Raw genomic sequence first — 22,920 nt, 5'->3', positions numbered from 1 at the left:
CCCCTGCTTGTGTTCCCTCTCTCGCTGGCTGTCTGTCAAATAAATAAATAAAATCTGTAAAAAAAAAAAAAAAAAAAAAAGAAAAAGAAAAAGAAAAAGAAAAAGAAAAAGAAAAAAGAAAACCAAGCTTCTGAGACCTGTGGGAAAATATCAATCTAATATACGCGTCATTTGAGTCCCAGAAAGTGAAGAAGGAGCGCATGGGGCAGAAGAAATATCAGAAGAGAGGATGGTTACACGAACGAGGACGTGGCACCGAGGGTAGAGAGAGATGGATGCCGGAAGCATGTAGGGGAAGAGCCACTGGAACTTGGTATCCGAGTGGAATGAAGTGTGAGGGAATAGGAAGAGGGAAGCATGGCACCTGGGCTGGGCACGAGGTAATGGCAGGTGGTTAGCAAGTGGGGGGGGGGCTGGGATTGCGGGCCTGGCTTAGCCCTCTGCAGAGCCTGTGCCCCGCGGGCGCGCCACCCTGCCTCCTACAGGCTAGGCTGGAGCAGCGGGTGGGCCTCTGCTCCCTGGTGCCCCGCCCCCCCGCGGGAGCGGGCGCTAAGCGTCCGCGTGCTGCCTGCCGTGAGTCAATGCGTGGCTAAGAGGTATAGGCATCTCCCGTCGTTCTCCCCACCTCCCTTTCCCAAGTGCTACACGTCGCAGATTGCTGTGAAGTAAAGGTTTTCTCTTCCCAGACAGGCGGGCTCTCTTCTCTCTTCAGGCTGACCTGATCCACTTAAAAAATCCGATCTTTTGCAGATAAGCAGGGAGAGAGGAGGCAGAGGTGGGTGGGTGAGAGGGATGCTGCCTGTGCGTGCAGGCATGGGTGCACAGGAAAGGAGATGGGCTACTGAGAGTTTATGAGCATTTCCCCCCCTTTTAAAAAAAATAGGTTCCACACCCAACATGAGGCTTGAAGTCACAGGCCTGAGATCACCTACTGAGCCGGCCAGGCGCCCTGAGTTTTGGGGCATTTTAAAGAATAGGGCAATTTTGGCTTTTTATCTTACGTCCTTTTTGGATGAGGTTATCCACTGGTAACTCAGCAGATGCCAAGTGCAGCATGATTTTCAGCAGAGTGTCTGATCAAATAAATTGTGAGATCTGGGAGACAGGGTAGAGGGTGTAGGCCGGATGAGAGTGCAGTAGCGTGAGTTCACAATTGTTTGAACAACCACCTAAAAACTACGCTCATTGATTGATAAACTGACATGATGCTTGTTTCTTCTTTTTTCTCCTCCTCCTCCTTCCTCTCCTCCTCTTCTTTTTCTCCTCCTCCTCCTCCTTTTTTCCTCTGCCCAGCTCAACATTTTTTTTTTTTAAAGATTTTGTTTATTTATTTATTTGACACAGAGAGAGGGAGAAAGAGAGAGAGCACAAGCAGGGGGAGCTGCAGGCAGAGGGAGACGGAGAAGCAGGCTCCCCTCTGAGCAAGGAGCCCAATCTGGGGCTTGATCCCAGGACGCTGGGATCATGACCTGAGCTAAAGGCAGACACTTGGGGCGCCTGGGTGGCACAGCGGTTAAGCGTCTGCCTTCGGCTCAGGGCGTGATCCCAGCGTTATGGGATCGAGCCCCACATCAGGCTCCTCTGCTATGAGCCTGCTTCTTCCTCTCCCGCTCCCCCTGCTTGTGTTCCCTCTCTCGCTGGCTGTCTCTATCTCTGTCAAATAAATAAATAAAATCTTAAAAAAAAATAAAGGCAGACACTTAATCGACTGAGCCACCCAGGCACCCCAACATTTTTTTAAAAGATTTATTTATTTGAGAGAGAGAGAGAGCAGGGGAAGGGACAGAGGGAAAGAGAGAAGCCTGAAGCAGACTCCCCACTGAGCATGGAGCCCCACCTGGGGCTTGATCCCAGGACCCTGAGATCATGACCTGTGCTGAAATCAAGAGTTAGATGCTTAACCAACTGAGCCACCCAGGCGCCCCCATTTATCAATGATTTGGATAAGTGCATAGAAGGCATCTTTACCAAAAATGAGAGGATAGATAATTGATTGGGCAACAGAATCAGACTCTAAAATTTTTTATAGACTGGAGTGATGGGACAAAGTATGAATTCTAATAGGGATAAATATGAAGACCTTCATCTAGGATAAAAAAAATCAACTCCACAATTAGAAGACAAAAACGAACTGTGTATTAGTTTGTTCTAGTGACATAAGCCAGACTCAATCTAGATTATGCCACAAAGGGACATTGATTGGAAAGGACGAATGTAGGGCTGGCCTCAAGGTCAGCTGGACCAAGGACTTGGACAGGATCTTCAGTCTCCTCTTTCCTTCACTCTTAACTTGTCTCTATTTCTTTGTGTGTGGGTATAGCAGGCAGAGAACTGGGAGTTCTGCACATCATCCCAGTTTAGCAAATCCAGCCCTTCCCACTCCATATAATAAATCCCAGGGAAGGACTCTGATTGGCCTGCCCTGGGTTACATGCCATCGTTGGACCAATTGCTATGACCAGGGACAGGATACTTGTGTTGGCTGAGTCTAGGTCATGGGCCCAAACCTATGGCTAGAGGCACAGGGTGCTGTGGTTGGCAATCCCACCAGAACCATTTGAGAATGGGAAGTGGAGGAGAGTGCTGTTACCTGCAGAAAAGCACAAGGGATGCTGAGAAACCAAAACAACAGATGTTCAGTGTCTTTACAGTTCAATTGAGTCAGTAGTGTTGTGTACCTGCCAACATTTATAATTCTAGGAATCAATAGTGGAAATGTACTTAGGGCTATAACAGTGTAAAAATACATTCTGCACTGGCCATATGACTCCGAAGCATCATCTGGGCACTATGAAAGAGGAACACTGACAAACTCACTCAGTGCCGCCTGGAGGAGGGATCCAGAGTGAGGAGGCTCAGCAGATCATCTCATTTGGAGACACATCAAGGCAATAAAATGTGGACTGGAAAGAGAAAATATGATAGACATAGTTGGCCTTAAAATATTTGGAGGAGTCTTAGTAGGAAAATGAAACATCACATACAACAGATAAACTATGACCACTGGGGGTAAGTTTCAGGGAGATCAATGACCATTTCTTTTTTTTTTTTTTTTTTAAGATTTTGTTTATTCATTCGACAGAGAGAGAGACAGCCAGCGAGAGAGGGAACACAAGCAGGGGGAGTGGGAGAGGAAGAAGCAGGCTCCCAGGAGCCTGACGTGGGGCTCGATCCCAGAATGCCCAGGATCACGCCCTGAGCCGAAGGCAGACGCTTAATGACTGAGACACCCAGGCACCCCACAGTGACCATTTCTTATAAGGTGAACTTTCTAATAGCTGTCCAAGAATCGATAAGGTTGCCTTATAAAAGGTAGTGAGTTCCCTGTCACTGGAGGTGTTCAATCAAGCACCAGAGATGTTGTAAAGGAGGTTCCTGTGAATCACAGAAAGTTGGATCAGGTGACCCCTAAGGTCCTTTCCAGTCATGAAAGTCTATGGTTGTCCATTGGAGATCTATAGGCACTTGCTGCTAGTAAGTCAGCCCTGGACTCCCCAAAATCTGGGAGGGAGAGGTGGTGAGCTCTTTTCCCTTCCTACACGATAACGACCCTTCCTAACAAACACCTGATCCGTTACAGTCAGAGGCAGAGCCCTCCAACAATTCTTATCTTAACCCAGCCCTGTGGGACAGACTCTTTGGCAGGGGAGATCACAGCAAGACAGTCCTTGTGCTATTCTCTGTCCTCTGAACACCAACCATGAGACGAAGACTGGGATGTAGGCAATTTATTTTAGGGAGCGGGCAGGAGTAAGCGAGCAAGGAGAATGAGACAGAATAGGGTACACTGAGTGGTTCACTGTGGGCAGTTAGGGCTCAGTCCCCTGGGATCACTCTGAGGGGACTTAAAGATCACAGCTCAGAATTTTCCCCATTAAATGATGGGGAAATCTGGGCTCTATTCTGCCAGTGCCCATCGCTCAGTGGTTGAGGTTTGTCATTTGGGAGTGTTAAGCTCCTGCTACTTTCAGGCTCCCCTGCAGGGGCTGAGAAAAGCCTTCCACAGAGAAGGAGAGGGATGGTCTACTTGGATTCCTGGACCCAATTCCTTTTTTTAAAAAAATATTTTATTTACTTGGGGGGGGAGGGAGCACACAGAGGGAGAAGGAGAAGCAGACTCCCCGCTGAGCAAGGAGCCCGATGTGGGGCTCAATCCCAGGACCCTGGGATCATGACCTGAGCCAAAGGCAGATGCTTAACTGACTGAGCCACCCAGGTGCCCCCCTGGACCCAATTCCAAACAGGAGTGGGTGACTGGGTGGGGTTCTTCCCCACAGAACACCAAGAAATTCTCACACGCCAGCAGGCTGTCCAAGAATTCTACCTGATTCTATCATTATCTACCCAGAGATTGCAGCAGATTCCGCAGGGTAAGGGTTCAGCCCTACCAGACTGTCCCCCAGCCCCCACTTCAGATGCCGGTCGCAAGCCCCAGGTTGTTACTTGTGCTTCTGACCAACTGGCTACAGATTGGAGGCTCCAGCCATCTCCCCCTTAGATTCAATTAATTTGCTAGAGCCGCTCACAGAGCTCAGGGAAACACTTAACATTTATCAGTTTGTTAAAGGATGTGATAAAGGATACAAATCAACAGTCAGATGAAGAGAGACATAAGGTGAAGTACGGGGAAAGGGCCTGAAGCTTCCATGCCCTCTCCAGGCACACCACTCTCCACAGCCTCTGGGTGTTCACCAAACTGAAGCTCTCCCAACCCAGTCCTTTTGGGTTGTTATGGAGGCTTCCAGGCATAGTCATGATTGAGTCACTGGCCATTGGCTGATTCAGCCTACAGCCACTTTCCCCTCCCCGGAGGTTCCCACCCTCTAATCACACAGGTGTTCCTCCTGGCAACCAGCCCCTGCCTTTGGGTGGGGTCCATAAGTCACCTTCAGTAATAACAAGACATTTATTTCACCTTTCTGGATCGGAAATGTTTTCAGAAACTGTGGACAAACACCAAATATATCTGAGAAATATATTGTGGTCATCTGAATGACCACATACACATGTCTTACAAATCATTATAACACAGATGGGAAGCTGGGAGCATGCACGGGAACTGTCCCCCACAGCTGCAGCTGGACACCGAGGTGGGCTGCAGGAATGTGGAGCAGGGCATCACAGCAACTGCCCTGGTCCCTTTCCCACCCGGTCCAGGACCCGTCTTCCAGGGACAGCATCAGACCTTTGATTTTCACGTTCTAACGGCCTCTGCGGCCCAGTGGGTTCTCCAGGTTGGCTAATTCAGCATAGCCTTGTCTGATGTCCACCCACAGCTCTCTCGGGATGAAGTCTCCCTTCTGGGCTGAGCTCCCTCACTGGGCTGTCTGGGCTGAGGGCACCAGGGCATTGGGATCTCCAGGCTGCCACCTGTTCTATTCTACACCCACATGTGAGCTCAGAACATGATGACATTAGGGACACTGGCTGTATTGTTCAGTCTACAATGGTCAAGGCCAGAACTGGTCAAAGGCTGGATGGGCTCCAAGCTTCCTCTGCTGATGGCCTATTATTTCTTAAGAAGCAATGCTAAAATGACCGAGAACTCAAAAACCCTGAGAGATCTCATTCAAAGCCTTCGAGACACTTTGAAGATGGGGAATCAATGCACTAATGTTAGAGGCAGGATTCCCGGCCAGCCGTGGAGGACCAGTCCGGGTTGGTCTGTGATTGGCCTCCTTGGTCAGAGCTCTGAAACCCTTCTTTCCCCTGTTCCTCTCTACCTCTTACCCCACATTCCTGAGCCGTACTCACTGTCTTTCCAGCCCTTCCTTCTGTCCTCTGTCCTCTGTCCTCTGTCTTGATAGTTACCTCCCACCAGGGGGCTACATCACCTCCGTTGGTCATACCACTCCCTAATTTTCCCTCACATCTTACCATCCCCACTCAGTGCTCTGATACCCATTTCACCACCTGGGAGAAGGGAGGCTGAGCTGTAGGTATTTATATGCATTTGGGGTGAAATCAACCAAGTGTCTCCCTATGGCAAGGAGTGGGTGGGTGTGTGTTGGGGCGGGGTTCGATTTTACCATTGTTAGCTTAGGGCAAGGCAAATGGTTGGCCAATGTTTTCCAGCCCACGAACAGCCTGGCCAGCAAACCAACTGAAACCCCCCTGAGATGTCAGAGATGAGACAAAACACTGGATCCCCACCTGGCTCAAGACAAGGCATTTTACTGGGATGGGAGTGGGGCAGCGGGGGCTGACTCCTCTCTCACCCGTCCCCCCTTCCCTCTCTTCCTCCCTCAGGCCCTCTCCATTGCTCTTCAGTGGGGTCTTCTCTCTCCGGTGCCTCTTTGTCTCTTTTTTCCTGATTCGGTCTCAGACTCTGCTCTGCTTTGCTCATCAGCCCTCAGTCCCGCATCACTGAGACTCTGTCCCCATCTCACATTTTGCCTCTTCACATTCTCTGGATCCCTATATATGCTTTGTTTCTCGTTGTCACCGTCAAAGAGGCGGTGGGTGCCTCTGACTCGATCTGTTTTTCTGTCTGTCCATCTGTCCCTGTTCCCAGAGGCCCTTTAACTCTGTAACAGAGTGCCTTTTCTGAGAACAGAGCCTGGGACAGCCACCCAACGTGTGGAGTAGAGGTGGCTAAGGACATTTCCAGCCCAGCAGTCGTCATGGTAACAGCCAGGGCGGGCCAGGCAGGGGATGTGCCGAACCACGTGGGCTTGACCTTTCTGTGGGTGTCACATTTGAGCGGGAGCTGGGGAAAAACAGCAACAACTGCTTCCCTCTGGCCCGGCCCTCGGCCTTCCAGGCTGGGCTGAAAGGAGAGAGGGAGAGAAGAGAACTGGGACAGCTGGCCGCAGGGCGAGAGGAGAGACAGTCAGCCAGAGCCATCTAGAGGAACGGCAGGAGAGAGGGGGGCAAGCTCAGGCACGCACACACAGCTGCGGGCCGTCACCAAGACTCCCGTTGTGAACTGACCTGTGGAGGGCACCAGACATCCTTCCTGGAGGCTACGCTCGCGCTTCGCCAGCCCGGCTCTGGGTAGGTGGTTACTAAAGGTCAGTTCCTGGCACTCGGCACTCGGAGGCTCCCTCCAGACTCCTTCGGATCAAATGTCACTTTTTCCATATTGCAAAAGCCTCTATTGCTCTAAGGAAAATATGCTAAAAGAAAAAAGAGCCAAATGATTCTTTCAAAAATAGAAATATTATAAATGCAAAAGTCCAAAGACACTCAAAATAAAAGGCATTCCAATCCTCCCTCCCCTTTTTCCCAGCTCTGAAGGTCCCCCCACAGTTGCTTCCCATGCCTGCCATGTCAGCGGGGAGAGACGAGGCTGGGTCCCGGGGCCATTTCTCTGACAACAGCACAAGAAGGGCCACCAGAATTTTGGTTGCCCATGTGGGATGGGGGCTTGGACTCACAGCCCTCCTCCCTGCCCACACACACCTGTCCTGCTCCTTATCTTTTCCCTGTGGGGCAGACATACAGGGACCAGGAAGAGGTGTCCACAGGTGTCCTGTTAACCCCGGGACCCCTTAAGGGAGAGGTGAAGGGTACAGGGCAGCCTCAGGTTAGCTCTATAGAGAACACAGCTCACCTGTGGATATCATTTCTAGACTTTCAAGTCATGGCCATGCAAGAAATCTCAAGCCTTCTGGAGACATTGCTATGGATAAGACCACCAATTCAGAAAAATAAAAAAGTCTTGTAGGTATACTGAAAATCTACATGCAGGAAAGACATGAAGGGGGTACTTACCAACCAAGACGTGGGTGATGACTTACCACACCAGCATTCCAGCCTTCTTTTATTCATCAGTCAGCCCAAAATCCCCTTGGAGAACTGCTGTTGAGCCACTCAGATAAGCGAAGGGGAAGTCTTGTGATTCTGGGCAGGAGAGGGGACGGCAGACCAAGCGGGCATAAGTCAGCATGCTTCCAAAAGGCTATTTGAAATGAGTCCTGATTATGTATGTTTGAAAGTGGTCACAGTGTTACCAGAGATCCAGCAGTTTTGAGGTTAACCTCTCTTTCTCTGACTCACAGGTTTGTGTGTGGTGGGTCTCTGTCTGCAAGTTGAATGACAGAACCTCCTAGTTCTTTCCCTACAGGATCATCAGTGACTCCTGCCCCCTTCCCTGGGGACAGAGTAGGTTCTGGGGACCTTCGGATACCTGGAACTCCAGAGCAGTGGGCAGAGGGCAGGAGGGAAATGGATGCCCTGCCACCCCACACGAGGCCCAAGCTCCAGCCTTGCACACACGCACCGCACCGTCCCTCTCCCCTGGCTGCAGCTGTGTCCCTGTGTGAGCACGGGGCCTTTGGCTTCTGCCTAAGCCCCTCCCTCTAGCTCTGCCTTCTCTGCATCAGCCCCTCAGCTCACCCCTGGTCCCCCTCCTGCTCAGCACCTGGGGCTGGGACAGCTCCCCAGGGATTTTTTTTTTTTTAATAGTCTTGGAGCACCTGCGCACCTGAAATGGTGTAAACTGGGGAACATGAGTCAGACAGGCAATTGCTCCCACCAGGCCTGTGGCCCTTAGAATCCACCCCTTCTCTCTCCACTCATGCTCTGGGCCAAGCTGCCTCAACTTCTGGCTCTGGATGCTCACTGTGCCAGGACAGGCCATCTACCCTTTCATGCCCCTGCCTTTGCTCACTCTATTACCTTGGCCCAAAATCTCTTTTTTTTTTTTTTTAAGATTTTATTTATTTATTTAACAGAGATAGAGACAGCCAGCGAGAGAGGGAACACAAGCAGAGGGGGTGGGAGAGGAAGAAGCAGGCTCCCAGCGGAGGAGCCTGATGTGGGGCTAGATTCCAGGACTCCGGAATCACGCCCTGAGCCGAAGGCAGACGCTTAACGACTAAGCCACCCAGACGCCCCTGAATCTGTGTTCTGCTTCAAAACTCGAGTGCTACTGTATAAGTAGAGCTCTCCTCAATTTACCCCCTTCGAATTTGTTCTTACCACTCTCATAGCAGTCATGTCTCTTGTTTCCACATCTGCCTCCCCACTGGAGGGTGTGCTGTCTGGAATGGACTGGGTCGTACTGATCTGTGCGTCCCCAGAACTTGGCTCAATGTTGCTGAGTATCTGTGATTGCTGTTGGTCCTCACCCAGAGTAGATCCAGTGTAGGGTGTGAGCCAGAGAAGGTCTCAGATTCCCCAGAAACAATGGTACATCTGCATGGCAATGAGTAGGGGGTGGCAGGGGTCATGCTGCCCCTTCCTTGTCAGACCACAGCCCCATCCTGACCCAAGTCTTATAGTGTCAGGCTGGTTGCAAGACAGGGTACCTCTCACCTCTGACAAGACCGCAGCTTTGGCCCCCCCCCGCCCCGGCATCCATGGGATAGAGAAGCAACACCTGGCTGACATCTGGATCCTTGCTCCCTAGCCCTGGGCAGATGAATCCTATAGTTACTCCCTCATCCTGTGGCTTTACTGACTCCCCTTGCTGCACTAAACAGAGCCCTGGAGAGGGGGCTCAGAGCGGGAAGAGAGGGCTGGAGGCATCCTTCCTGTCCTCCTCCCTCTCCCTCCTCCTGGCTGGCTGCAGCTGTGCTGTGTGATAGGGAACTGAGCACAGTCTTAATTACCGCTCAGCCCTGCTCATTAGTGCCTCTGGAAGGCAGAGAAGCCCCGAGTTAGGACGTCTCGCTCAGAGTGGAGGCCAGGCCCCAGCTTCCCCGGGTGATCGCTAGTCCCATTTTTCAGGGGTTGCGGTCTTTGTGACCGTGGATCCCTTTTTGGGCCTCCTGGAGCTGGAGGGGAGAGGGAAGCCTGGGCCCCCTCATGGGCTCTCACTCGTGTACGGAGCACCACGGGGACAACATATGGTGGAACATGTGAAACTCCAGGGCAATCAGAGAAAAGTGAATGAATGATTAAATAAACCAAATGTGCTCAAATCCAGCACACTGATGACTTACTACCTTCAGAGGGACTTAAGCAAGGAACCGGGTGCATTGTTCAGCCACTCTCTTTTTTTTTTTTTTCCAGTGAAATGGATAAAAGAACTATAAAGTGCTGAATACTGAACAAAAGGAAGCTGAGTGAAGGAGAAGAGGGATGGGCCCCGGAAATTATAAATGAATAGGCCTGGTACAATATCTGGGAAAAGTCCTTTACAATGCCAACTTGTAAACACCCTAGAAGATCATAGCGATAATACACATGAAAGCACTTTTTGAACTGTAAAGGGCTTTGGAAATAGAAGGTATTATTAGGTAATATTTCTGCTCAGCACAGACTATAGAACAGATGCTATGGGGAGGCTGGAGATTTATGATAATGACTCATCACCCACAAGGTACTCACACAGTTTAGGCTGTTTCACTTAATTAGTCATTGCCTCTCATACACACTACGGCAGAAGCCTTCTAAGGGCCTCCCCACCTCCACCTTCTTGCCAGTTTTATTCATGTTATATGCCACCGCCAGGCTAATTTTCCGGATGTGGAGCTCTCATCAGATACCTGCAATGACCCTCTCACCCAATTCACAGAGCCTGGAGACCGTGGCTTTGCAGTCAAGATCCTCCATACTCTGGTTCCACACGACTCTCCCAACCTGATTTCCCTCTTTCCGCCCTGCAGACGAAGACTCAGGGAGATCAAGTCACTTATCCAACACCACATAGACATGAAATGGCAGATCCCCAAATCAAGCCATCAAACCCCAGACACCTGACTCCAAAACCATCGCTCTTTCTAGCCCATCACCTTTTCCCTTTGATGGATAAGATGCAATGAAGATCTTCCCACACAGAGCTTTTTCTCTTTGGAAAAAAATTTCCTCAGGACAAGTTCCCAGGAGTAGGATTACCAGGTCAAAAGACATTAAAATTTTTATGGCTGCATGAATTGACATATGCTCAGCCAAAGGGCTGAGCTGAGTTGTATTTTGGCCAGTGATAAACACGCACAGCTTTCACCAGACCCTCGTGCCACTGGGGGGAGGGGGGTAACCCTTGAATAAACTGCTTCTTAAATAAGGTATTTTTTTGTTTTAGTTTGAGTTTGACTATTGAGGTGGAATATTTTCCACGATTCTGTTTACTATTTGTGCTTTATCTTGTGTAGACTATGTGTTCATATCTGTGGCTTATACAATTATTAAAGTCTCCATGTTTCAGAAGTTGCAACTAGAAAACAAAAGAAAAAGAAAAAGCAATCTTTAAGAGCAGGTATGGTGGGCTCTGTGACATCAGAGCGGAGGTCCCTATCTGACAAAGGCATGTAAATAAGCTGTACCTTAAGTGAATCTGTAAAGCAAAATGGAGGTCAACTGATTTAAAATACAGTCTGCAATTAAAGGGAGCACTTTGGAGAAGGCATTTCCTGGCCTGAGTCAATACTTTTCCTGACCCTGTCAATGTGTCATAACACTAACATCCACTGCTTAATTTCCAAGTCATTTTGGTGACTACACATTTGTCCTGAAACAGCGATGCTTTACTTTTTTTTATGATGCATTAAAAATTATTTTATTTTTTAGGAGGTAATGTATATACACAATACAAAGGTCAAAAGATATAAAAGGATAGAGAGTGAAAACAACATCGCCCTCCTCCCCTGCCGTCTAATCATCACGCTTCCCTCCCTGGGGACAGAGGCTATTCCCAATTCCCTGTGTATCCTTCAGGAACATTCCATGCATACTTGAGCCTGTATGTGTATAGTCTTTTTTTTTTTTTTTAAGATTTTATTTATTTATTTGACACAGAGAGAGAGGCAGCGAGAGAGGGAACACAAGCAGGGGGAGTGGGAGAGGGAAAAGCAGGCTTCCTGCCGAGCAGGGAGCCTGATGCGGGGCTCGATCCCAGAACGCCGGGATCATGACCTGAGCCAAAGGCAGATGCTTAAGGACTGAGCCACCCAGGTGCCCCCTGTACATGTATATTCTTAATGGAAATGATAGCACACCATATAGCATACGACATATGCTGATCTGTACTTTCCTGTTTTAAGAGCATTCCCTATCAGTATATAGAAAGTTTAAATACATTTTTAAAACTGGAATATTAAGTGGACATGCTCTACTCTAAGAGAACTCAATAAACAAAAATCTATATATATATATATAAGGCAAAGTTTCAGGAGGTATTTATTTTGCAAACTAAGCCTCTATTTGTATAGAAATCTAATATCAAGCCAACTTCGTATATTTCAGTTATGATTTATTTCATCAATATTATGTTAACGTATTTATATAGAAGCAGTCTATGAAATACAAAGGCCATTTAGCTTGGAAATTATTTACTAAGCAAATAAATTGTTAAAGATCATACTTTGGTCAAAGTGACAAATCCTGACCTGGTCAGACAGTATGATTATATGTTTGAAAGAAGTTGATTCTATATTCATGTGATATTATAGGAAAAGCTTTTGCCATTAAATTAATAACATTAGGATGTAAAAATCAGTTTGGTAATTGTCTAGGGTAGAGAGTAGGGGAAACTCACGCACAAGGGTCTGAGGGAACAGAAATGCTCTGTATTTTGATTGGGATGGAATTAAAAGCGTGTATATATTTGTCAAAAAAAAAGAATAAGTTGATTCTATGTAATTCTTGTATTTTTAAAAAAAGATTTTGTTTATTTATCTATTTGAGAGAGAGCACGCAAATAGGGGGAGGAGCAGAGGGAGAGGGACAAGCAGACTCCCGCATTGAGCATGAAGCGTGAGGCAGGGCTCGATCCCACAATCCTGAGATCATGACCTGAGCCGAAATCAAGAGTCGGATGCTTAACCGACTGGGCCACCCAGGCGCCCCTACGTAATTCTTGTATTTAAAAAAACCCACAACTGTAATAATTCCAAATGTAATAATTCAACAAACATCAACAGCATGCAGTGGAAAGGAAAGGGCTCTTGGTATTAGCCGACGTGAGATGTGTAGTCCGGGGTCATCAGGACTTTCTGGTAGCATCCAGCCCACCAAGGCCCTGTGTCCTACCAGGGCACAAGACTAGACTTTTGCCCTGGATTGCATCAAAGGGTTGGGGCATGCCCTATGAATATCCCCAACTTCTTCCAATCACTGAGCCCAGGGCTGGCGTCTATGGGTTCATTGAACACTGTCTTGTGCTGTCAGCCTGTGCCATGTTTAGGGGTGTAAGTCTCATGTGTTTACTGCCTACGTGTAAAGCAGCTTTACTGTTCCCGCCGGCACCACTTTGGAGCAGCCAAACTGGCACTGTTCATGGAATGAGCCATTGTTCACCCTATCTGTGCTTGGCATGATCTTTTATTTATTTATTTTTTTAAATGATTTTTTATTATATTATGTTAGTCACCATACAGTACTGGTATGATCTTTTAAACTTTGATCTTCTCTCTCCTTGGAATTTATCTTTTCAGACTTAGGGTCTTAGCTCTTCTAATGCCTGCTTTCTAATCGTAGAGTTAGAATGTATCATACAAGTAATTTGATTCCTTCATTTGTTCATTTACGCTGTATTCACTTTCATCTCCTCCAAATCTTTGCTCAGATGTTATGTCCTCAATGTGGCCTATACCCTAATTACTCCACTTACAACTGCAACACCTGCTCCTCCTGTACCCCCTATTGTCCTGACCGTGCTTCATTTTCCCATATTATTTAGCACCTTCTTTTTTTTTTTTAAGATTTTATTTTATTTATGTGTCAGAGAGAGAGAACAAGCACGGGGAGCAGCAGGAAGAAGCAGAAGCAGGCTCCCCGCTGAGCAAGGAGCCCAATGCGGGACTCGATCCCAGGACCCTGGGAGCATGACCTGAGCCAAAGGGAGATGCTTAACTGACTGAGCCACCCAAGCACCCCCTGTATGTTCTTTATTGTACATCTCCCTCCCGGGGGATGTAAGCTCCATTTTGTTTATTGAATCGCGAATGTGTCCCAAAAATCTAGAACAGTGCCTGGGGCATAGTAGGCCCTCCGTAAATACAGGATTTGTTGAAAGAATAAATGATGTAAGCTCCCGCCATGTAGAAGACATACAGAGGGGCTAAGCACGTTGGGCCTCCAAAGATGACCCCGCTGTGAATCGCACTCTCCAAGGGCTCACAATCTAGCCTCAGATTTGGGGCATGGAGTTATTAACCACAACACAAGATCGAAACTGCAGTACAGAAAAAGAGCTGTGAAGTTAGAGGAGGAGGAAGAGAAAGCTGTCAGTCCTGGAAGAGCCGAGGGAAGGCACGAGCTGAGGAGTCAGAAAGATTGGAATTGAATGCTGAAGTCCAGTGAACGAGGTTGGCTTGTTATAAGCCTCCTGACCCATAAACTGGGGGTAAAAATATTTATCTTAGTGTGACCGTGAGGGTCAAATAAGATAATGCCTGCACAGAGCCTGTGGTGGATAGCACCTGGTACCAAGTTCATGATGAGCTAAGGACAATCCCCTGCTGCCTCTGGAGTGTCCCTCAATGGGAGAGCATAAAGGATGACCTATAATGGAATTTTACAAGTCATTTAAATGATAGTTACCAGGACTGTGTAATAGCGCGGACAACAGTTTGTGACTGACATCAAGTGAAAAAAGACAGACTACAAAATTGTTCATGATTACAACTGGAGAAAATAATTCAAAATCTACACAAAATTTAAATCCGTTCTTGGGCTCGTCAGGTGGGAATGAGAATTAATTTACCTAAATCTGCTCCTTTGATCTTTACAACTCCACTTTTTTGTCACCATTTAATTTTTTTAGAAGATTTTATTTATTTATTTGACAGAGAGAGAGCACAAGCAGGGAGAAGCAGGCTCCCTGCTGAGCAAGGAGCCCAAGTGGGACTCGATCCCAGGGCCCCGGGAGCATGACCTGAGCTGAAGGCAGACACCTAGCCAACTGAGCCACCCAGGGGTCCCTGTCACCATTTAATTTTGATACTATTTCAAACTTACAGAAAAGTTGCATGATATGAAGAATTTCCAAAACCCTTTTATCCAGATTCACCAATTCTTTGCACGTGTGCTTTCTCTCCCTCTGTGTGTGTATATCTATTTATATGCATTTCCTAAGAATAATGTCATTCTGGGGTACCTGGGGAGCCCAGCATCGGCCTCTCTGCTCAAGGGGGAGCCTGCTTCTCCTTCTCCCTCTGCCTGCCACTCCCCCTGCTTGTGCCCTCTCTCCTTCTATGTCAAATAAATAAAATCTTAAAAAAAAAAACACAAAGAATACAGTCATTCTCTCACATAACCACAGAATAGATTTCCTACTGTTTTTCAAATAAAAAGGCTGAGAGACGGTACCTTCCTGAGATCCTGGACCACATTCTCACTAGGCTCAGGATGCACCCCCCCAGAGGAACCTCCTGTTGGGGACTAAGATCCTGAAAGTGTAGGGCCACAGGGGTTTCTGTGACACCAGAAGCGTGTCCACTGGGGCTGAGCTTCCCTGGGAAACAAATGGCCTCTCAAGGGAAAGATACTTAGCTGCCTGCTGGTTCCCCACCCAGACTCTGCTGAAAATATTTCTTCAAACCCCTGAGTTCTGAGGACCAATCTACAAGGGCTGGAGCCAGGAGTGGTTAAACAAGTCTGTCCTTGGAATTCTTAGGCTTAGAGCCATGGTAATACAAGGATTGCTTAAGGGGCCGCTTTGTTTGGAGGAATGAAGTGTATGGGGAGGGCCCTGGGCAGCGGCCGCAGCGGCCAGCTGGGAGGATGGAAGAGGTTTCTCATTAGCTCATGGACAGGGTCTGTACACATATCGTCAGTTCATAAACTCCTCCACCACCACCAGGCTAACAGCCCTCTCCACTCCTCCCTCCATCTTTCTGAGTTATAGACCCAGGGGGTTCCTCTCTCCATACCCGTGGCCTCCACCTCATGCCCAAGCAGGACAAGTGCAGGCAGCACAGAACGTCGCAGCCCACGTGAAGGAACGCAGCACCATTCCAGACCGCACAACTGGTCTAGTTCCGGCCTTGAGACCCAGGTCGGTAGCCAAAGCCCCGGGGTTAACTGTGGCCTTACCTTTGTTGTTCTTTCCTTCACCCTCAGGCACCCCTTCCTCCCTGGCTCTGTTACTTGTGACTTCTGTGATTTGGAGGAATCAGCCTCTCTGGGTGGGTTTCCTCACCTGTAAACAAGATAATGACGTTTATCTTAGAGGGTGGTGGGAAGGGAGAAAAGAGACCATGGGTGTAGAAGTACACAGCTAACCCGAGCGAGTGTTAGTAATAGCAGAAGCTCACCCGTGGGAACAGCTAGAGCTTGACCTCTCTTCATTTGTACCCTACAAGTGCCCCGTGCTGAGGGCCATAAGCTGCCCAGTCGGTATCAACAGCCAAGGCTGATTCCTATCAAAAAGGTTATTGCCTGTTCTCTCCTGGCAGTTTGATAATATGACCTATAGACCACAGGAAGCAGAGTCCTCTCACACACTAGTGGTGGGAGAATAAATGGACACAAACTTGTTATATGGGAGCAACAATTAGAAATATTCAGCACATTCTCTTTAATTAAGCAACACTCCTCATAAGAATCTATCAGAAATATTCACAAATGTGCACAAGGTCATACGACAAAGGCACTCGTTGTAGCATTTTTGTAATAGAAAAGTATATGGAGGCAATCTGAATGTCTTAAATCAGGGAACTAGTTGAAGAAATCATGGAGTTATGATGCTGCTGTGTTGTGGAGAACCATGCAGCTGTGCAAAATAATCCCAGATCCCAAAGCAATATATGGATTCAGTGCAGTCCCTATCAAAATTCCAATGGCATTTTTCATGGAAAAAAAAATCCTAAAATTTGTATAGAACCACAAATGACCCCAAATAGCCAAAGAAATCTTGAGAAAGAAGAGCAAAGCTGGAAGCATCACACTCCCTGATTTTAAACTGTATTACAGGGGCGCCTGGGTGGCTCAGTCATTAAGCATCTGCCTTTGGCCCAGGGCATGATCCCGGGGTCCTGGGATCGAGCCTCACATCGGGCTCCCTGCTCTGCTGGGAGCCTGCTTCTTCATCTCCCACTCCCCCTCCTTGTGTTCCCTCTCTCACTGGTTGTCTCTCTGTCAAATAAATAAATAAAATCTTTAAAAAAATAAAAAATAAAAAATAAACTGTATTACAGAGTGATAGTAATCAAAACGGTCTCGTATTGGCATAAAAACAGACACATAGATCAGTGTAACAGAATAGAGAGTCCACAAGTAAACCCATGCACATACAGTCAATTAGTTTGTGACAAAGGAGCCAAAAATATGTAATGGGGAAAAGGATAGTCCCTTCGATAAATGGTGTGGGGAAAACTGGACAACCACATGCAAAAGAATAAAATTGGACCACTGTCTTACACCATACACAAAAATCAACTCAAAATGGATTAAAGATTTGAACATAAGATCTGACACCATAAAACCCCTGGAAGAAAATACAGGCGGTAAGCTCCTCGACATAGTCTTGGTGATGATTTTTTTTTTTAAGATTTTATTTATTTATTCGACAGAGATAGAGACAGCCAGCGAGAGAGGGAACACAAGCAGGGGGAGTGGGAGAGGAAGAAGCAGGCTCCTAGCGGAGGAGCCTGATGTGGGACTCGATCCCAGAACGCTGGGATCACGCCCTGAGCCGAAGGCAGACGCTTAACCGCTGTGCCACCCAGGCGCCCCTTGGTGATGATTTTTTGAATATGACACCAGAAGCAAAAGCAACAACAGCAAAAAGAAACAAGTGGGGCTACATCAAACTCAAAAGCTTCTGCACACCAAAGGAAACCATCCACAAAATGAAAAGGCAACCTACGGAATGGGAGAAAATATTTGCAAATCATATATCTGATAAGGGGCTAATATCCAAAATATATGAAGAAATACAACTTACTAGCAAATAATAAACAATCTGATCATAAAATCAGCAGAGGAACTGAATAGACATTTTTCCAAAGAAGATATACAAATGTCCAACAGGTGCTCGCTATCACTAGTCATCAGGGAAATGTAAATCAAAACCACAATAAGATATCTTACAGCTGTTAGAATGGCTGTCATTCAAAAGACAGGAGATAACAAGTGTGGGAGAGGATGTGGAGCAAAGGCAACCCTCGTGCACTGTCCGTGGGAATGTAAATTGGCATAGTCACTATGGAAAACAGTATGGAGGTTCCTCAAAAAATTAAAAATAGAACTACTATGTGACCCAACAATTCCATTTCTGGGTATATATCCAAAGGACACAGAATCACTATCTCAAAAAGATATCTACACCACCTATACTCCTATCCTCTTTTTTTTTTTTTTAAGATTTATTTATTTATGAGAAAGAGTATGTGAGTGGGGGGGGAGGGGCCGGGGGAGAGGGAGAGAATCCTCAAGCAGACTCCCCGCTGAGGTGGACCTTGACGCAGGGTTTGATCCCAGGACCCTGAGATCATGACCTGGGCCAAAATCAAGAGACAAAAGCTTAACTGACTGAGCCACCCAGGTGCTCCCACACCCCCATTTTCATTGCAGTGTTATTTACAATAACAAGACAAAGCCAAGACAAAGAAACAACCTAAATATCCACCAACAGATGAATGGATAAAAAACTGCGGTATTTATCTATACAGTGGAAAATTATTCAACCACAAAAAAGAAGGAAATCTTGCCATTTGCAACAACATGGATGGACCTTGAGGATATTATGCTCAGTGAAATAAGCCAGAAAGAAAGACGAAAACTGGATCATCTCACTTATATGTGGAATCTAAAATAAAAAACTCACAGAAATAGAGAACAGATTGGTGGTTGCCAAACCCAGTAGGTACGGAGTGGGGGAAATGGGGGAAGGGGTCAAAAGGTACAAACGTCCAGTTATGAAATAAATAAGTTCTGGGGATGTAAGGTACAGCGACTACAGTTAACAATACTGTGTTGTATATTTGAAAGTTGTTAAGAGAGTAGATCTTAAAAGTTCTTATCACAAGAGGCCCCCGGCTGGCTCAGACAGTAGAGCATGTGACTCTTGATCGCAGGGTCATGAGTTCAAGCTGCACATTGGGCATAGGGCTTTCTTAAAAAAAATAAAAAAGTTCTCATCACAAGAAAAAACATTGGAACAATGTGAAGTGATGGGTGTTAACTAAACGTAACATGGTAATTTTTTATTTCACAATATATACCTATATCAAATCATTATGTTGTATACTTCAAACATAATACCATGCTATGTATCAATTATATATCAATAAAACTGGAAAAATTAGGATTCCAATCTTGCTCCTGCTTAAAACCCCACAATGACTTCCATGGCTCTTCGCATGTCCTCCAATGTCCTAGGGGCTCAGGGCCTATCTTCTCCAGCCCTATCTCACCCCCCACATGCTGCCTCCCAAACCCAACAAATTCCTTTTAGTATCAGCTCTCACAAACATGTAGATCAAAAGTAGTCCTACCACTGTAATTCTTTTTACAGATCCAGCATAGAAAGTAAAACTGAAAAGTATGTTTTAACCCATTAGGGAGAAAGATTCTTTTTTTTTTTTTTAAAGATTTTATTTATTTATTTGACAGAGACAGAGACAGCCAGCGAGAGAGGGAACACAAGCAGGGGGAGTGGGAGAGGAAGAAGCAGGCTCATAGTGGAGGAGCCTGATGTGGGGCTCGATCCCATAACGCCGGGATCACGCCCTGAGCCGAAGGCAGACGCCCAACCTCTGTGCCACCCAGGCGCCCCGGGAGAAAGAGTCTATGACTTAAATTCATAACCCTGCTTTTGCCTAATTCCCTAGCCTTAGGAAATCTGTTCATTGCATCCCACCCAATAATGGTGATAGAAATAGCTAGAGGTACTTCGATCAACTCCATATTTATCAGAGCAGAAAATGCATTAAAGTGCTAAGCGTGCTAAAGTTTTACAATGATGGAAAAAATAATGACAGATCATTACGTATTGACATGGAAAGATTTTATGCTTTTAAGCAAAAACTGCAAGTTGCAGAATTCTTTTTCAGTGAGCTCAAAGTGCCTAGCATACGGTAGGTAATCAACGGACACTTGTTGAATTGAAATATGACCCCAGCCTGTTAAAAAGAAAAAAATATTACCACCGCAACACACACTCAGAAACAAGTCCCTGTATTTTCAGATGCCTAAAAAATCTTGTGGCAGGCCAGTGGCCACTGTCAACAGTGTTTATCCCTGGGTCTGAGCAGCTTCAACTTTCCTCGGCTCTGGTCTACAGAGCCCACAGGATGGGAGGTGAGGTTGCCGCGGGCAGACCGCGCATACACCACACAGCTCACAGGAGTTGCTGGGGGGCTTCAGTTCTGCTCTCTCGGTGGGAAAGAACACGGAAGCCCAACCACTCCCAACCACTGCTCAAGGTAACTTACAGGGTCAGGGGGAAAAACGCTAAAGACAAGATGTGTAATTATTTAGGACACTGTTTTATTTATACCTAAGGAGGGACACCAGAGTATGAACCCCCAGGGGCCTGGGTCTTGGGTGGGTCAGACATTGTGGGTGGGTGGCTTCTAAGGTTTGGAGAAACCGTGCCCTGAGTAGGGGGTCATTCTCCAGTAGCTGAATCCGGAAAGTCTCAGATCTCTATGCTCAAAGCTTAAGGGAGAGACAAGGAGTCAGGCAGGGTCAGCTTGGACAACCGGGCGAAGCCCTGGTGGCACCAGGGTGAGATCAGAGGAACATCTGGGTGTGGGTAAGAGGTCATTGAGAGCAGGAGGGTCGGTTACAGGGGCCAGAAAAGGCTGGGCGGGCCTACCTGGGATTCTGGAAATGGGTTCAAAACAGTATGGTGGCTTTGGAATATTCAAGAGGGATTTGTCTAAATTTAGGAGACATAATGTAGTTCAGGAGGCTTTTAGAGGAAGCGCCACAGTTCATCTCCTATTTGCCAGGATGAGGTTTGTCTTAGTCTGTTCAGATTGCTTTCACAAATTACAATAGACTGGGCAGCTTAAACAACAGCTATCTCTCCCAGTTTTGGAGGCTGGGCAGTCTAAGATCAGGTTGCCAGTATGGCTGAGGTCTTGGTGAGGGTCCTATTCTGGTTTGCAGGCAGTCACTTTCATGCCGTGTCCTCACCTGGTGGTGGTGGTTGGGGGGAGGGGCAGTGAGCACACCCTGGTCTCTTCATCTTCTCACAAAGACACTAATTCCATCATGAGGGTCCCCACCTTCATGACCTCATCTCAGCCTAATTGTTTCCCAAAGGCTCCACTTCCAAATACCATCCCATTGTGGGGTTAGGGCTTCAACGTACGAATTTGAGGGGTACACAAACAGCCAGGCCATAACAAGGTCTGTGTGACTGCAGTGCAGCTGTCTTGACTGCTTACAAACTCTCAGGCCAGTCAAAGCAAAACGCATCCTGGGGCCACAGGTTAGGGCAAAGAGGTAAAGGTCAACTCCAGTTCCATCCAGGCACTCAGAAGCAAGGCAGATCCTAAGGGTTTCCCCACCATCTTGGGGACAGGATCAGGGCCCTTCAGAAGATGAGGCCCAGGGGTGACTGTAAGCAAGCCAAGACCCTGGCAGGGGACAGCCAGAGGGACCTCTTAGGCCTTTAGGTCAGGATCGTAAAGGGGCTGGAAATCTGGAAGCCTGGGGGATCTCTGACTTTCGAGCCAAGACCTACTTGTACGGCCCATCAAAGCCGTATACTTGCATTTATGTTATCACACTGGATCCTCATAACAGTACAAAGAGAGGCATTTACTAATTTATTGATTATAAGTCTTCATGGTCTTTATGATGCCTTTATAAGTTTTTAATGAAAACCCATTTCTAATACTCATTATGATAATCAGTGAAGTGCCTGAGACAGATTAGACACAGAGATACCTGAAGCTCTTGTAATAGCCAACTCTCAAGTGTGGACTTATTTTTTTAATCAACTTTATTGAGGTATGATTTACATATAATAAAATGTACCCATTTTAAGTATATTAATTTTAATGTACATCAAGTACATTAAAAGAAGCTTGATGAGTTTTTCCAAAGGTATGCACACATATAACGACCATGCCGATGAAGATAGAGCATCTCCATCACCGCAGAAGGTTTCCTCAAGCCTCTTTGCAGTTGGTCCTCCCTCCCCCTTTGTCCCCAGAAAACCACTGATATGCTGTAACAATAGCTTAGTTTTGATTGTTTCAGAATTTCATATAAATGAAACCATCCAGTACTCTTTGTGTCTGGCTTCCTTCACTCAGCGTCGTATTTTTAAGATTCATGCATGTTGTATCAGTAATTTGTTCCTTTAAATTATTGACTTGTCTTTAATTTGTATTGACTATGCCACAATTTATTTACCCATTCTCCGGTCAAAGGATATTGGGCTGTTTCTGATTTTTGCTTATTGCAAATACAGCTGCTATAAACATTCATGTACAAATCTTTCTGTGGATATATATGTTCATTTCTCTTGGGTAAATAGCATAGAGTGGAATTACTGTTATGTTATGTATGTTAACTTTACAAAGAACTATTGATCTGGGGAGCCTGGCTGGCTCCGTCAGAGGAGCGTGAGACTCTTGATCTTGGGGTTGTGAGTTTGAGTCCCATGCTGGGTGTAGAGATGAAAATCTTTTAATTTTTAATTTTTATTTTTTTTGAAGATTTTATTTACTTGAAAGAGAGAGAGAGCAATAGAGAGAGTGAGAGAGAGAGCACAGTGGGAAAGAGGGGCAGAGGGAGAGGCAGACTCCCCACTGGGCAGGGAGCCTGACATGGGGCTCGATCAACTAGCTCAGGACCTTGACCTGAGCTGAAGGCAGACGTTTAACCGACAGCCACCCAGGCGTCTCTACTTAAAATCTTTTTAGAAAGGAGGGAGGGAGGGAGGGAGGGAGGGAGGGAGGGAGGGAGGGAGGGAGGAAGGGAGGGAAGGAAGGAAGGAAGGAAGGAAGGAAGGAAGGAAGGAAGGAAGGAAGGAAGGAAGGAAGACTGATCTGTTTTCCAAAGCAGTTGTACCATTTAATACTACTACCAGCAGTGAAAGAGAGTTCTTTGCTTCATATCTTCACC

The 22,920-nt window shown here is 46.7% G+C and overlaps 1 long non-coding RNA gene across 1 annotated transcript in view; it reads right to left on the bottom strand.

Annotated features, from left to right (window-relative positions):
• Nucleotides 1-125: 125 nt before the first annotated feature.
• The window catches only part of LOC123775504 (uncharacterized), a 32,190-nt gene continuing 9,395 nt past the window's right edge, over nt 126-22,920 (bottom strand). The window contains exons 3-6 of the long non-coding RNA XR_015723200.1: nt 15,925-16,030; nt 7,556-7,845; nt 6,934-7,118; nt 126-2,903 (exon numbers count right to left, since the gene is read on the bottom strand). This is a non-coding gene — a long non-coding RNA (uncharacterized LOC123775504). The remainder of the gene's footprint in view (nt 2,904-6,933; nt 7,119-7,555; nt 7,846-15,924; nt 16,031-22,920) is intronic.

This window comes from Ursus americanus, chromosome 36, assembly GCF_024610735.1.
Source record: "Ursus americanus isolate L20-20 chromosome 36, mUrsAme1.1.p, whole genome shotgun sequence".
Classification (NCBI taxonomy): domain Eukaryota; kingdom Metazoa; phylum Chordata; class Mammalia; order Carnivora; family Ursidae; genus Ursus; species Ursus americanus.
This window is presented reverse-complemented; position numbering and strand designations above follow the sequence as displayed.